We start from the raw sequence: 11,602 nt of genomic DNA, 5'->3' as shown, positions 1-11,602 counted from the left end.
TGTGAATGCATCTGGTAGGATCATTAACACTAGAGCAGAAGACAAATGCAAAGTATGCGCTTGACCATATGGGTGAACGTGAGCTGCTTAAGAGTGCGCACCGTAATGGAGATGGAAAGTCTTACGAGAGAAGATCAGTATCCCCCCATCTCTTTGGTAAGGGATTAAGGCAGTTGGTCTTGTGGGAGTATTCATAGAGCGTAAGGCCAAAGGGGACTATTAGGTCACCTAGACTGACCTCCTGCATGTTACAGGTCATGGTATATCATCTAGTGACCCCTGAGATGAGCCTTATAACTTGCACTGAAGCTACAGCAAAGCTTCCAGCTAGACCAAACAGGTAGATGTTACCAACTCCCTGCCTAGTTTGTTCTAGTGAATAAACACTCTCACTGGTAAGGCACAAATCTTGTTTCTGATTTGAAGTCATCAGCCTTGATGATTTCAAGCAGAGGCTGCTAAGATTTTCTCCACTAAGGAGTCCTGCCCAGACAACAAACCAAGCTTGCTGCAGCAGGGTCAAGCCCAGAAATGGATGTGCTGGCCCAGTACGACTTCCAGATCTGAGCTGGTGGGTTTAGACACTATGAATATGCCTTTAACAGGCCCCCAGCCCCRTTTGCCTGCAAATGTATTTATTCAGTGAGTCACCACTCGCTTTTCCTTGGTGGAAACAGAACAAGCTGTTTGTGCCATTCACTCCATGATCCACTGTTCATTTCTACAATTCTCTCTTACACCAACTCTTTCAATATTTTTAAACCTATAGATGCCCAACATGTGTAGGTACTCACTGTTATTCCATGCATTGACTATAATGAGATAAAATCCCCTCCTGGTATATATTCAATACCACTCTGATTTCTAGACCTACTGTCGGATTCCCTGAACAAAGGCTGCTGTAAGAGAAAACATGGTTCAGGTCTTGATAATGTCTCTGTTTGAGGTATTTCATGACCATGCTCTTATCTCATGCTTAAAGATGAAACATAAGCCACACCTTTATTTTCCTTTGGATCTCTGTATTGAGTGCATTCCTCATCCTTTACCAGCTTCTCATTGGGACTTTTCCTTCCCGTTTCATAGAAAGTTGATTATAGAATCAAGCCAGGGAAAAAGGTGCCTAAGACCAAGCTGGTCAGCTTGAGTTTTCTTAATTAGATCTTAATTCCCAGCTATTCAGACACATCCTAAAAGCTCAGTAATACTTGGGGGGATCCAGCCACTGGCACGCAGGACTGATAAGAACTGTTGTCTGAACATCATGCATACTATTTTTAGCAAGCAGACACCTGCACCCAGCACTAACAGGCAGCTCTTGCAGTGAGAAATGGCCAACTCACTGAAATATGTATGTGTTTGTAAGTATGTATATACGTGTGCATGTATATATATATACATATATATACACATCTATATGTGCCAAATATTTAATCCTATTTGGAAAGTTCTAGTGAAATACTTTACTCTTCCTAAAGGAAGGAATATGTCATAGGATAATTATATATTGTGCTCTATAAATTCCCCATCTGCTAAGAATGATGATACAGTTATTACTGTGTAAAAGTTTCAGATTTACTACTCAAACAATAAAGATCAGGCTGAACAGCAGCTTACTATTCCTGCATCTCTACTAGCATGGTGATTTTACCATCAGAAAYGAAACCACCAATTATGGGGCTGAATCATGAAACAAGACAGGATATATTTTGCTTTTCCATCCAAGTCAGCAGATCCTGCAAAGCTCTGGTTACTCTTAATTAATATTAACATGCTCTAAGTGGGATGTGAAAATCAAGAAGACATCCAGAACTGCCAGAACTGTTGCTCATAAGGAGCAGATCTTGTGGGTAGGTAGCCATTTTTGGACACTTTCCGTTACCAGTTCCATGTATTACAGACTACTCATGTGCAGGGGACTTACTCCAGATTACCTGGGCACCCTCTTTTGCAGACTGTTGGTTTTCAGAGCAGGTATTGCAGACAGTCTAAGGAAAAATGCTACGGGGTGAAAAAGCAGTATCTTCTCTCCCACGTGTGATGGGGGAATGCAGATGCAACATTTTTTCCAGCTTGGTAAGTTGTTCTTCATGGACCTTGGCTCTTTTGTTTGCTGAAGCACAGACCACAATTCTGTCTTTGCAGGATGCTTTAGCAAGCATTATACAGACTTAATTGTCAGGGCTGTTGCAGGTAAAAACCGCAAATAGGCACTTAATAACACACAACAGCATGCCATATAATTTTAGAAATATTTAATATATCCAGATTCTGTATGTGATAGCCAGAATACACACCACTCCTTAATAAAACTCTACTTAATTAAAAAAGTTACAATTTTGTAACTTTGTTTCATGCAGTTTCTTTATACTGGATTTGTGAGCGTGTTTGTATCTTCCTTTTCCCCGCCAGATTAACTTTTGATCACTTTGGCCACTTGCAACAAACGTGGCAGAAGGAGAGGGCTCTCAGATACGTTATATTCTTAAAAGTTTTGTGAATTCTTGTCTCCACTTTAAGGAGAGAAAAACCTCATTCATTTGCAGGGAGAATCTGAAAAATGACCTCAACCAAACCAGGCACAAAGGGTGTCTACAGAAGGTGTTACAATGGCCCAGCCACAGAAACAATTTGTGTTTTATTAGACACCAAAGTCTCCAGCCACAAGACACAAAGCCCTGGGCAGCTCGGCTCTGCTTCTTTGGCTGTTTTTGGAACTACTTGTTTAAAAAACTCTCTGGGTACACATCAGATGCCAACACGAGAAACTCAGCCTGCAGTCCACAATTTATGAACCACATCAACAAGACATGCTTTTCACTTAGCCTTTTCCTTGATGAACTGCAGCCAGTTTGAGTCAAACGCAAAGTTTCTGCAGATCCATCTTGACATTGCTGAGCTTTCAGTGATCTCTCATCATGCATTAGATGATTTTCACAAGGCCCTCAACYGCAGTGAGTGTCAGAGACTGAGCAGAATAAACCAAGGGATTGCCTAGCACTAGAGAGCCTTGTCAGAGAGCAAAGATCTTGGATGCTGCTAAATGCAACACTAACCCTTGGATAAGGAGTTTACTCAGTTGTTAGTTGATTAGGACATCTCTAGGGTACGTTCAAACAGGTACAGGCAGTAGGACCCAGCAACAGACACCATTTTTATTCTAGAGCTGGGCTAGGCAGGAAGCGTTTTGGGTCTCATTTGGTAGAGCTGACTACTAAAACCTACACCCAGAAAGCACCATTCTCTGACCCTTTCTTTGTGAGCCACGCTTGTGGCAGCATAGCAGACCTCTTCTCCTACCCCAGCTCCCTGGAAATCCTACTCTGGCCTTGCCCCACAGCTAGTTGTTGTTACATTGGGGGGCCGCATACCCTTGAGTTTTGCTGGCTTGGCCCTCAGACAGCAAACATGCAGAAGTTTCTGTGCTTCTGCCTATCAGCACAGCTGAGGAGATGCCTACGGTGAATGTTGGTGACCTGTCCCATGTACTTCTAGGTGTTTCTGGCCTGTTCTGATTGTGTCTCTCTGGCCTGCTCTCTGCTTCTATATAGACACATGGTGATTTTCTAACAAAAAATATATGCTGTTGTGCTTGCTTTCTTTGGATTTGAATGATGCCAGGTAAAACTTGAGGGTCTTAACGGAGGAAAACAAAAATGGTGATGGTGAAATGAAGCAACGAGCATGGAAAGCAATACTGACTGTGGAAGAATGTCACATGTTTCCTACAGATTACCTGAGTGCAAAGTTTTTTTTTTATTCACCTTGGCTGCTCCAGGATGTCTCTCAGTTCGCACACATTTCAGCCTGGGCCTTTATGACAGCACTGAATGATGACTTCTGGTCGCTAGTGACATTTTACCTCTATCCTAGTCCACTCACTTTCCACCCTCCAGTCCAGTTGCCATTTCCTGGATTATTTTCTACTTAGAGGCACTTTTCCACCTCACCCGGATGTGTATCCCCCGACACGACCCTGGTCCTTCTACACCCTCAAACTCAAAACCTCAGCCCTTTCTCCCACATCTCGCAGAAGCTGCATCCTCCTCCCTTGTCAAGAAGAAAGCTTTAGGAACAAACTCCTTTCCCACCCTCTGCACCGTGATTACATCAGCAGTGTGCTCTCCGAGCCTCTTCCTTCCGTGCTCTTTTCTTAGGCTGGTCTCTCTTCTCCGACTCCCCCCTGCCGGCTCTCCTCCTCTCCAGGAAAAATCAGTGCCCGCCCTGCCTCCAGCCTTGGGACACTGACTTCCTACTCTGCAAGCAACCGCAACGGCTTCCTCTGACCGCAGCAGTCCCAGACACTCTGGCTCCACGGCACACCCTCCACGTGCACAAAAACACTCCACCAGGGCTTTGCTTTCTTCTTCAGAAATTCAGTTCAACTGGAGCTGCCACGTCAGTGAGGAAACACCTGTATTGTGTGCCGTCCACTGTGCCACCAATAGCACGGACACCCAGACTAGCTCCGCCAGCCCTAATGACCCACTGCCTTTGGTACCACTGGGGACTGGAGCAGTTGTTCTTTTCTTCATGTTACTCTGTCTCCTGCTACAGTGGCCCATGGGTGCCTATAGGAGCACCCTGATAGGCCAAAGGGGGTCACTTTTTCAAGCGATCTGTGAACGTGATTTGTTGTTTTGTTAAAATGAATAAGCCCTGTGAGATGTAGAGGGCAGAATCGAGCCAATGAGGCACAATCCACAGTTTTAAGTGGATACATACACAAGCACCCTGCTTGGGTGGGAGACTGCACAAGAGATGAGGACCATGCAACTGGAGTTTGTGCCTGTGGACAATCTTTGCCCCAAGGGCTACAAAGAATGGGCAGATTGAGCCTCTTGCCTGAAAGATGGAGATGCATCTCTCCCAGGTGGGAGCTCTGTTTGTTCAGCCACTCTCCCAGGTGCTGTGACTCACTCTCTGCTTGTGTAACGGAGGGCGAATCCTTCTCTGCGAGTTGTTCCTGTTGGAGCTTGCTTGAAGATAAGCTTCTCTGCATGTGCAGTCGTCCCAAGGAGAGCTGTCTGCTAGTCCAACACAATTCTGCCTTTGCCACAAAGCAGTGGCAAAGTGCTACTGTGAATGAAACCCAAATTGTCACTGGCAGTTGGTGCCTGCCTTGCGCAGATGTCCATGTAACTGCCAGCAAATGGATAACCAGGCTCCTAGCACAATTCTTAGTCTTTGATCCCACCAGCTCTTAGCCAGCTGTGTATTTTCAGGTCTCATGAACTCAGCAGGTTTGGAACAAGCTGCATCTTGGCAGAGACATCCAAAGAAAATCCAGATGTTGCAGGAAGTGCTGTCAGCCTGGATCAACCTAGATCTAATTCAGTGCTGGTAGGGGCCATAGTGTTGCTGGCATTCAACCTCCCAAATAGAAGGCTACTCTTAACTTCCTGGGGGCATGCAGTCACTAGAACCATCGGGATCTCTGATTCCCAGGGAGGAATCAGAGTGTGATTCCCTGAGTGTCATTGGCCAAGCCTAGTTTTAACGTACTTAATTTTCAGCTGCGATTTCAACCGGAGAAGTTTTGTTGATTTCCTCCTTTCTAAGTGATGGTTGTGTAACACTCCTGGCTTGGGAGAGTTGCTGTGTTCCAGTCCAAAGCAGCTGTGTTGCAGCAGCAGGTTTTAGTAGTCCATATTACTTAGTGTTTGTCATCTGTCTGGACATCCTTCAGTCTGGGAGGAACTCCGTGATGATAATGAGTTAAATGCCTTGACCTCTTTGGGGAATTTTATTGGGAAATCTGCAGAATTTTCTAGCAAGATGTAGGGACAGTCAGCCCATTCTCTTGATTTCTCTTTGCTTAAACAACTATAGGTGCTCTGACAAATGCTACCTGGAAATCTTGGCACAAGCTCTCCATTTCACATAAACCCCAAGTCTATCCACAGGGTGGGAGATGATTGTTTTGGGAAGTGGTGCCAATGGCCTCAAGAGATGCCCTCCATGCAGTGTGGTGACAAGGAAGATTTAATTCAGTTCCTTCACAGAGCTATGGAAAGTGGAGTGACATATGCAATTAGGAAAGCAATCATTCTTCTGTTACAAGAATGCCTCATGGGGCAGGGCAGCAAAAGGATATGAAGATACTACAGAGTATAAAGGAGGATCACTGAAGCGAGGCAGTGGCTGGAAAATGAGGTTTGTGGTGGGAGGACCAGGATGCCTTTTGCTTCTCAGACAGCAGGCTGAAAAGTGACTTAATCCCTGCAGGTATGTGATTCCACCTAGAAGAAATCTGATGGAAGGTAACTAGAGACTCTTTTTCAGTTTTGCTGATGAAGGCATAACATAATCAAGCATTGTGAAGTCTGGTGAATCCAGCCTTGCAGTAGGGAACCCAGTGTTGGAACCTCTCACCTTCCCGCATCATTGTAACAAGAAAGGATGTTTTTCTGCATGATATGCTTTAATCCATCTTCTGGGAAGACCCCTCAGTGAACATGTGCAATAGGCTAGACTGCATAGTGGTATGGAGGGTACTCTTCCCTCTGAATCTGCRTCCCATTCTTCCTGTTCCTGGACCTTAAGGAAAAGAAGGCCAGCTGCAATTGTTCTCAATACAGTTATCACTCAGGTGGCTCTGTCTTACGAACATAATGGTAATACAAGTTCATGCTCCTGGACTTGAGGTGACTGCCTACAGGAGTCAGGAAGGAATTTATTTACTCAAAACACAATAAACCAGATGCATTTAAAAATATATATTTTCTGTTCTTTCACCATGTTCTTCTGAAGGCTCAGGTTGCTTCCAATTTGCAATATGACAGCAGAAGCCGCCAGCCTGCAGACTGAAGTAGCGCTGGCTATTCTTCTGGATGTCTGATAGCTGTCTGACTGGCTTTGTCTGTGTACCTCACATGCTTTAAAAGAGTGCATATGAATTGATTTCTCCAGAGATAAACAGTAGGAAGTGTGTGTATGTATGCAGAGGGCCGGGTGATTCAGCTAGGAGTTCCCAGAAGTAGCTGGTGAAAGGATGTAGCACTTACTGGAAATGCTCAGGTGTCATTTCCACAGAACAGAGCTTTAGCGTAGGCAGTCGAGCTGGCAGGTTGCACTCAGTCACACTCAGCAAATCAGGATGCAGAGACAGAGAATTGTGTTTTAGCAGGTCTGCATTGTGGACTCAGTTTGGTCAACCTGTCCCCCAGGACAGCTGCATGTCGCTGCACGTGCCCCTTTGAAAGCAAGCATTGGCCTTCCCCAGCAGCTGAAGACTAAGGGGGGAACATATCTGGCAAAGGAAAGATTAATTGTTTTCTGTGCTGTGTTAGGGAAAGCTAAAATGCTGCCATTTTTTCACTCTTTAAAGAGGAGGTCACTACAGAGGGGTATCATCTCTGAAAGATGTGGAGGAATGTGTGTACAGACATATACATGAGAGCATGAGAGCTCTTCTGAAACTTTATGGTATATAACATCAAGAAAAGGCAAAATAAATGAGGAAAACAAAAGGGTTTATTGTCTAGGGCTTCTAGATTTACTGCCTGATACTGATTTTCTTAAAGTTATTTACAGTATTCAAAGGGCTATGCACAAATTTTTGTGTACCTCAAATCTTTCATTAAGAAATTACCTAACATTCGCTTTGAAAGTTGTCTGGGAACTATTAACAGCTACTAATCAGGATTTTACACACCATCACTCTGAGCTTTAATTCTGTATAACACTGGCAAATCCTGGTGAGAAGGGTTGTGGGCCATGTTTGAGCAAAGAGTTAAGTGGAAGTGCAGAAAGAAGAGTGGTGCAATAGCTGTACATGGTAGTGTTGCCACATCCCCTTTGCCTCTTGACTCTCACTTGCTGAGGGTCAAAGTGGTTTCTGGGTTTGAGGTCCAAAACTAGATTTTTCTCAGATCAGAGAGCATGGACCTTGAATCTGGTTGCCTTCCTCTGCAGTAACGGGTTGCAGGTTGCTTGCTGGCATCACAGAGGCACAGCTCACCAAATCTGTTCTCTGCCACTGGAGAGTCATCATACAATGGCAGGATTGGTCTGTTCTGATCCTGGTCTTTTGACCCAGACACCATGATCTTGAGAGGACTGAAATATTTTGCCTAACAAAGTCACTGGACCCAATATTCATGTGAAATCTGATGGTCTGTGATTAGCAAATCAGGTAAGACGATCTAACAGCCCCTTCTGTTTTTAAGCTGCATCAAACATTGGATCCGTGTTGCCGTGTGTGCGTGGTGTCATGCAAGGCCTGGATCGTGGCCGCTGTTTGGATGCTTGCAAGGGGCACCTTGCTTCCCCTCAGGGCTAAGCAGAGAGAGGTTAACCACCATCTTGAAGGTGGCACAACCAAGTGTGCAGCTCCCATCTGGGGAGGATGAGGAAAGGGTTATTGCTCYTCTCCCCTCTCTCCCACCTGAGAGGCCACCACAGATGTCAGCCCACATTATGGAACTGCTGGGAAGCCTAGCCACGAGGGGCAGGTGCCCGGGCACAGTGGTAGTGAACTGTTCGTCCCACAGCACTGCTCCAGGAGCACTCCTGAGAGCCCCTCTCCCTGGGCTAACAGAGATGCTGGGCCTTGTCTTGGGACCAGGAGCAAATGCTCTAGCCAAGTACCTGCATGATTTCATTTTAGGGACAGCATCCATTTAACCTTAATGAAGGAGTGACTGCTGGGAGACTAATCTGAACCTCTGAGGAGAGAGAGGAGCCTCAGGGGGAAAGACATTAAGCAGATATGGATATCTGCAGGAGGGCCTTCAAAATCAGGTGGATGGGATGGGGGGAATATGTGCTGGTGGATGTTGTTCTTTGAAATTTCACCTTAGATTTCCTCTCAGCTCTGCCTCGGTTAGTGTGACTGGGTTGAGGAGTCGTTCTCAAACTGACTGAATGCTCACATATCTGCTGGGTGTGCAATGTACTTCTGGATAAGTTCCCTCTCCGCATCTAATTCTTATCAATATCTGTGGTGGGTTTTATGCTTTTGTTTTTCCTGCTGCTCCCTTCTATCTCCTCTCCCACTGCAACTGTGGAGCCTTCCTCACAATCTGACTCCTGCCGTGATCTCTGGCTGAAGTGGTTTTAGTGGGGAGGCAACCCCCCATGGACAGCTACAGATGCTCAGTAGCTCCCGCCTCAGACATTAGCATGACTGCTGATTTGTATCGCTTGCAGAGCACCACTTACAAGGAAAACATCTCACGTGTTCTCCTTGGCTCCTATTCACTCCCAGTCACAGCAATTACGCTGTTGCTTTTTGGCCTTCATTTGTCTTATACTGTTGTGCCTCAAGTGAGCTCTTATTAGCACTTCCTTCTCTGAAAAGGAGTGACTGCAAAATAAGCCAAGGGTCATTTCCCTTCCCTTGAGACCAGGAGAACTCCTGGCTTTTAAAGCAGGCTCCATAAATTTTAAGCCTTAGCACTCCTTGTGTTTTGCCTTGTGAAGGGTGGGGATTCTCCCAGGGAGAGTTAGGAAAAGAAACTCCTTCTGATATGGCAGTGCATTTCTTGGGCAAATGTTTGTAAGGCATCTGAGACAAATCACAGCACAAACCRCTGAAAAAAAGCAATCATTACCTGATACCAACTGTGTGAAATAAGTCAGAAGAAGAAGTGGAAGAGGAAGTAACCATTTTCTATTTCTTGCATCATCTTTACTTGCATATCATCCTGGAGGGTTGGGCATCAGCAGGTGGAGCTGCTAAACATCAGTCAGCACAAAAGCTACCAGTAAATAAAATTTTGTTATTCCAAACCAGCAACAATAGATGTGCTATGTGTGATGAATGTAAATTATCAGACTGAAAATACACCTAATATCTCCAGTGCTCGCTGTAAGCTTGGGAGCAAGGAGTCTGTCTAATGTCGGAAGCTTGAAACTTCTGCAAGTCTGTAGAAGTCCCAAATTTCGCAGGACAAAAATTTTCCACCTCCCTCAAAGAACTCACTGGTAGGAGACAACAGTGTCTCCCAAGGGCTCTTTCACTCCTTCCTTGGAGTTGATGTACTGCAAGACTGTGTCAGGACAGCGGCCTTATGGTGTCATTCTCCAGTAGGGATCAAATCAGCAACATCCCATGTGCCAGTACAACCCACAAGGTGGGAACATGGGATGGTCCTAGCGTAGAAGCCACACTTGAACTCAAGCTGTATGTGGCATACAAGCCCACTTCTGCCTGAAAATCTAAGCATTGCTCAGGCTACGGAGCAACCTAGGTTTGGAGGAAACCTGTGTCATCTCTGGCAACTGGCAAGACTATGGGTAAGGTGTGCCACAGAGAGAGAGAGAGAGAGAGAGAGAAGGCAGCAAATCAGAAGGGTATTATTTTGTGATTTCTATGCTGCAGTTAAGAAAGGGTTGTGTTTTTCATCTTTCACGTGCCTCAACTCCCACCGCTGCATACACCCACCCACAGCATGTGTGCCGTGTTTTTATTACAGCTGTAGCCTCAGGTAGCATGGAATCAGGGCCAAGCATACATTAGTAAAATTAGAAGAAATATCATCTGACGGGTCTGGACGGTGCTGTGGGCAGAGCATATTTGGCAAGGCTCTGCTTCCTTCACAATCCAGCCCAGAGACATTCCCTGATCCTATCTGAACACAGATTGAACTTGCAAAATGAGTCCCAGCTTGCGAGCTGTGAGTCAGGGATGTCTTAAACACTGCTTCAGAATCCAACACCAACAAGTTCTTTTTATCTTGTTCATCCTGCTTAAATAAATGCAGCAAGCCCTCATGTTAATAGAGTGACCTCGAGGGCTGTATGGCATAGGTCTGTTCTTTTCCACACCCTCTAGCATTTGTCCCTTCGTCTCTGGGCATTTTTGACCATCTATTCTCCTCCTCTCTGGCTCAGCTAGTGGGACTCTGTTGCATTGCTCACAGATACTGGCTTGAAACCTGCGTCTCTTCCATGTGGCCATGTTCATGTTCCTCTCCAGTACCACAAGGCTATGTTCACATCAGCAGGTTTCTCTGTGCAGCAGTATTTGAAGGATGCCTGCCTGTGCTTAAAATCAAGTATAATTTCCAACTTCTTGAGACTATCATCCTATAAGAGAGCATCCTTCACAATCCAAGAGATTTCCTAAATTGTCTGTCAAGACAGGTAGGAGTCTGTGGAATACTGGGCATCCCTGGATCATATTTGAGAAAGACTAACTAGAAATGTTATATTTGGAAACCATTTGTTAAAACACAGGGATGAAAAACATCAGACAGAGCAGACTTACACTGTTCTCTTTCAGAAAATCCCTCCTGGCAATACTATTGCATTTGCTTGGGTTATCCCTGTCTAAGTTTCTGAAGCTCAGTGAGGAAGCGCAGTGATAAATGCACAAAGGAATAATGACTGCAAATCTGCACTTTCCTTGTTAACAGAAGATGGAAATTACAGTAGGAAGCAGAGGAATTCAAGACAGAAGTTTGTAGTGATAGAGTGTCTAAAGCATTCTGTTTTGTTCAAAGAACATACAGAGACAAAAGTATGACATGAAGAGACTAAAGGAGATGTTACTGATGCTTTCATTGTCTTGATTTTCTTACTTCAAAAATGGGCAAAAGTCACAGAGAATTGGAAGCAATAAACAAATTGTAGTTYTATATTGTGAGAGAGTCAT

General features: G+C 44.9%; 1 protein-coding gene across 1 annotated transcript in view; it reads left to right on the top strand.

The window, feature by feature from the left end:
* Positions 1-7,896: 7,896 nt before the first annotated feature.
* Positions 7,897-11,602, top strand: part of GPR132 (G protein-coupled receptor 132) — a 91,144-nt gene continuing 87,438 nt past the window's right edge. Inside the window, exon 1 of the mRNA XM_026088672.1 lies at positions 7,897-8,137. The gene's annotated coding sequence lies outside the window, so the exon portion shown is untranslated. The remainder of the gene's footprint in view (positions 8,138-11,602) is intronic.

The sequence above is a fragment of the Apteryx rowi genome, unplaced genomic scaffold (assembly GCF_003343035.1).
Source record: "Apteryx rowi isolate R43461 unplaced genomic scaffold, aptRow1 scaffold_78, whole genome shotgun sequence".
Taxonomy (NCBI): Eukaryota; Metazoa; Chordata; class Aves; order Apterygiformes; family Apterygidae; genus Apteryx; species Apteryx rowi.
This window is presented reverse-complemented; position numbering and strand designations above follow the sequence as displayed.